Below are 6,000 nucleotides of genomic sequence, written 5' to 3' on the forward strand. Positions count from 1 at the left end.
TACATTCCTATTCTAGTTTTTTGCATTTGAACCATCGCTAGGGCAAACCTTAAGAAAAGACACATAGCAAACTGATCAGTGAATGTTCCAGGCACTGCATTTTAAGAAAGTAGAAATTCAAGCTACCACACCATTAGCAGCCTAAACTGAAGAAAGCACAAGATGACTGGGCTGAGGATATGACTGCAGGGGCTTGCTCTGTCCTGGCTCCCGTATCTTCTCACAAGGCCTAAGTTTTGTCACCAGTTGCAGAGGTGAAGGAAGCCATGCACTGTGGCAGTAGGAGATGTGAAGCAGCCATTACAGAATAGCTCCTTGCTGCCTTTTGTTGTTGTCAGGACTGCCTTTGGACAGCTCTATTTCCAGAAGCGTAAATAGATGACTGCAGCCCTATGAACCATAAGGAAAATCATTACTTTCAGTAGAGGGAACAAATGTCACTGGCCACTTAGGTGTTCAGCTATGCTGTAAATCGAATAATATTGTGTGGGAGCTGAGGAAGAGGTAACCTGTTATTGAATGCAATGGTATAGCCGTGACAGATACACCAGCACAGTAACGTTAGGCATACTTCCTTAGCTCACACTAGACAGACTGCAGACAAGCAGAGTGGTTCACATAAGATAAGACCATTTAAACATATGTCAGTTACAAAATCAGGTATAAATGAACCATATAGTCATAAAATTAATCTCTGATTTATGCATGTAAATCAATGAGTTGTCTGCCACTGGTCTCATCAAAAAATGTAATGTGTGTGTCAAATGTGTTTAACCCATTCTTGTGACTTGCCATGTGAGATGTCAGAGGCTGATAGAGAAAGACATTTTTATCAGTGCCATCGATGCTGAAAAAGTCTGGTAAGCATCATAAGCATACCATCACTTGTTGCAGACTGGCTCCATTTGATACTTGATCTAAAGTAGCTTCTAATGTCAGGCAGCACAGATTCTGTATGATGTAATGATGGCATTATTTGATGTATGTATGTAACTAGGAAAGCCCAGTGATAATCAGGAGATCATATTTTGAAGGATCATCAGTATATGACCACAGTGAGCATCTGTTCCTAAAATCAAGACGTATTTCAAAGAAGCACGTGACAGTATTAAATGCATGCATCATAAACAGGTCTTGTTTCCCAGTATGCATAAGCTTTAGCGTATCATCTACAAATTATAGGCAGTTTTTTAACATTTGCAGTTGCAGCTGCCCATTATGTCTTTGAGTTATGACATTCTGTGAGAGGTGTACATAAAGTATGTTTGCCCTGTGGAGATAGCCTGAAGTACTGCTCTGGTCTGCCCACAATATAGATGAAATAAATTACAGAGGCAGAGAAGACATAAATGAAGAAATGCTGATGTAAACTAGCATGCTAAAGACAATTTTCTACACTTGGATGTGCATGCAGCATAGTGCTACTTGCTGTTGCAGTAAAACTACATAAACAATAATCATTACACAAGCCAGCCATTTATGATGGCACGAAGCCTTCCAGCCGCACAGCTTAGTTTCTTCTGCTTCTGTAGAACGACATTGTCCACAGATGATAATTATAATAGCCACCACATAAACCAAAGCTTTCTGTTTAGTTAATAGTAATTTCTACCCTATGAAATTGCATCACATCCTTTTTATAACTACAACCTTAAACTCCTTGGCGAGCTATCAGCATATCTTAATTCATAGTCTTTCATGCCCATTATTTTTTTTTGCCATTGCAGTAAAATATATACTGAACATTCTCTCCATCTTGCCATCTGGCACTAACACATGGAATCATCACTTTCATTCTGTGCCATGCATGTGTCCTGAATCATCCATTTGCCCATCCATCATTTGCGGAACTGGCTTTCTGGGAAGTGGGATTAGCAACAGAAGACTGGGATAAAATAATTTCCTAAAGTACCTGGTTAGCCCACATCAATATGACAGTGGAGTTTGAAGAGTTTTTAGTGAAGTATGATATTACCTTACCCACTGGCAACAGAACAGTGTAAATCTGCCAATCAATGCATGCCCAGGGGGTGGACCACTTGCAAAGAGTCGCATGTTAAATCAGAAAACAATGCTTCTAATCCATATTTCCATCCTGATGTGTTGGCGTAGTTTAACACCCAGTCTACACACATATGCATAGCTTAGATGGCTGTACATAAAATCATCTGCCCTGTGGAAGCTGAGAGTGCTTAGGGTCAGCAGACAATCAGTGCTAAATTGTTCATAAGGTGTGAACAAATTTTGGTTCCCTTACTATTATTTTACAACCTCAAAGAAAAGAGAGTAGGTTTTTCCATCGTGTAAAATGATGATTTGTAGTACTCATTGTCAGTATTCACAATTACATGATATGTAAATCTCAAAAAGTATAATTGTACAACTGGTATATTCCAGTTGAAATGCACAACCCCATATTTAGGCATACAATAAATTTAAACAGATGCACATACTGTGTATGCTATGCTCGGCTATTGCTACAGAATTGTCAGTGCTCACATACTGATCTTCATTTCTTATGGGAGCGCCATGTTGAAGTCAGCTTTGAGCAGTTTGCTTGAGTATAAGTAGAATTATATAAATTAGGAAATGGTACACATGATGGAGTGTATTCAGAAGACATCATCAGCAACCTAGAGTGCTGCTTTGAATGATTATGACAACTACAATTCATACCTACAAGGCATAGCTGTGGCTTGTATTTACATGGCTGTGTTTTACCTCATATAACAAAGTCCTATGAACTCTGGCCATGCATCATGAGGCACATGAAAACCATTAAAAAATCTTTCAGGATATCCATTGTCAATACTCACACAACTCACAGAAATACCTGAGATTGTTATACCCAAGAAAATTTAATCTTGAATAGGAATCCAGAATTGAAGGAATTTGTGACAATGCAAATAATAATCTATTCCCAGCTCTTACTCTATGTAATGTATTTAGTAAAACATTGCCAACTAAGTATATGCCTAACATCCATCTTTATTGTGTTTCCAAAACCATGTAGACATCTCTTATCAATTCATGCACGGTACTGTCTTACTGTGTCTGGTTGAAAACCATTTTATAGGATAGATCAACAGTTATGATCCTCCCTTCTTGTCATCCAAGATACACAGGTCATCATCTGCTATCAGTATGCATTACTTTTAAAGTGGTAGTCCTTGGATGGCAAATACAGATTTAAAGGAACACCCAACTGAAATCTTTCTCAGAAGAAACTTAAATTAGCCATGAACTTTCTTTCCACAACTTCTAGGATCCACAGGAAAGCCAACTAGATCTTTTGGTCAAAGACTAGACAGACACAGAAAAAGCAGCATAAGCACATTTCCATTTTTGATTGCCAGAAGAATATAAGAAAAGGAATGAGAACATTTTGGTTTATAATTCCAAGTACAAAACCAGTTTGTCAGAAAGGGAAGGAGCCAAGGACCACTGACACCACTAAAATTGCATGTAATCAACAATAAAAGAGAGAAGATATTATCAGGAAGATGGTGATAGCTTTGAAAGTATTATTGGTCTCCAATAACAAAGATACCTGTTAGGTTGTAGAAAGTCTGTGGAATTCTGTATTTGGTGTCATAACCCAACAGAGAACAGTCAGCCGAAAGGCTCCTCGGTATAGTTACTCTAAACCTGACTACAAATATATAGAGAGAGTGCATTATTTATCTGCTGCAATCAAAAATCTTTCAAGAGAGATTTAGTCAAACTAATATCAGCCTGAATGTATGTGCAAGAACTTGTCACAGTGAAATGATCTTATGTTTGTTTTCAGAAATTCGAGCCAAAAATTTATCTATCATTTGAAGAACTTCACTGGATGAAATACTGAAAGACAAAGAAGCCTTTGCCTCTTTTAGTCTATATTACGGCTATGTATCCTTCTCTACATGATATCTCAGTCCTGAAGTGCTTGATATAATAGAAATACTTTTATGACCTTTGGATGGATCATCTATTACTATATCTTTATGTAAATTGATAAATACAATCAAACTTCTGATTCCCATCCACCGTCTTTTTTCATTGTGCCCTGACATGTTTCCTGACTAATTAAGGCAATATTTAATTTTATATGCTCTTGGTAGACAAGTGAGAAATGATCTGTTCACTATACAGAAAAAAGAAAATATAATTTTATTGTCTATCTCATTTAATCACACACAACTTTTTATAGTCTGTCGCTAGGAAATGCAGTTTTTTGCGTCTATGGTGAAGAAGTAGTACCGTCTCAAAAAAATCCTGTGAACATTTGAGAAATTTGATGTATGTCTTTCACTAAATCTTGTTCATTGTCTAGTTCCCCAACACTGAGCTCTAAATTATTAACTTCAGATTATTGAAGTCTCTGCCATCCATTGACACTGCCATCCTTTAAGTCTTATGAAAATGATGTGGTACAGACAGCATTCACCATCATGGGCTCCTTATTTGCGTATTGTGGCTACTTACCTGGTCACATGTACAATGGTGTAACAGCAGAGACCTATCATTTTTGATGCCAGCCATTGCATACCATTTGCATTCATGGTTTATGACATCTGTGAGAGGTGAGCAGTCTAGAAAGCTGCATTTCAAAAATGTTTGTGTTATTTCCAGTGGTTCCAGTTCTCATCTTTAACCTTTTCTCTTTCTCCTTTGCATTCTGATGCTTATAATGGGTGTCATAGATATTCAGGCAATAATTATATGGCTGGACTCCTTCATCTACCATAAGTCTGTTCATACACATACATCAACTGCCATTACATTACTGCTATAGCATAATATGCTGGCACTGTTACCTGGCAGAATGCTTTGCTATTATGCATTGTTTTCTGATTGATCCTAATTTCTAGGTATCATAAATAACATTTATGAAGAGCTCTCTCTGACATCTGCTACTGTAGTCTGGGAATCAGATTAATTGCACGGTTCAGTCACAATTTGTAGAGAAAAATTCAAGTGTTTGACTTCTGTAGGTTTACTGTATGTGATAAGTGTTCCTATATGATCAGAAGCTGTTTGAGGGAGGTGATATCTGCTCCTTGCCAGTCCTGTGGTTAGTATTGTTAGCAGTTCAAGCATGTACAGCTGGTTTTGTCAGTGTGTAGTCAATCAGAGTTTGATATGGATACATACAAGAAGGGTGCATTGTTTTCCATGCTTCATACACATTCTCGTTTCTTCTCCTTTCTGAATAACATGCACCTTGCTTTCTCTCCAAGTGCTGTAATCGTGTATCTACCAGAATCTGGTTACTTCTTTAGTTCTTCTTGTTGGCTGTTATTTTAGCAGCTGATTCCATTTTCCATCTTGTTGCCATTCTTTCCTCCCTGTAATTCCAGCAGAAATTGTTCTGGTACCAATATGTTAGCTAGAAGCTACTACAGTTGGGACTCTTTCCCACACTGTGGTTTGCTTGTTTATCCTCCACCTCTTAGAAAGAGTAAATCAACCTTTCATGCAGAGACAAGGATTTTGGTGCAGTTGTTAAGATATCTCTGAAAGTGGTTTTATGCATAACATGACCATAAACCTCACGTATTGTTTAACGTCAACTCTTTTCAAGCTCTGCTTCTTGAACCACCAAACAATTGTTCATTTAATTTACAAATCCTGACAAATAAGTCAGAATATGGATGTGATGATTTTTCTATAAGATGCAAATTTCTCATTTTTATTCCCTTTTCTCTGCATAGCCCCATATGCATTTCATGCCCATGTTTGGCTCATTTGTTAGTAACAGAATAATTGGAGCATTTATTTTCTTTCTGCAACTAAATTTCATTTTATTATTGTTTTTATTTTATTTTATTGGCTCACACAGCATTCTATACAGTAACCTTTTTATAACTGACATATGTTATTCCTTCAGGTAGCTTCTACTGACAAACACAAAGCTTGTTTGTGTGCAAACGCAAGGCTGACTAAATGGTGCTAAAGTGTATTATGACTGTCAGATATAATCAGGCAAAATTTTGTGGTGCTTAGACTGATTTTTTC

Source organism: Strix aluco, chromosome 1, assembly GCF_031877795.1.
Source record: "Strix aluco isolate bStrAlu1 chromosome 1, bStrAlu1.hap1, whole genome shotgun sequence".
Taxonomy (NCBI): domain Eukaryota; kingdom Metazoa; phylum Chordata; class Aves; order Strigiformes; family Strigidae; genus Strix; species Strix aluco.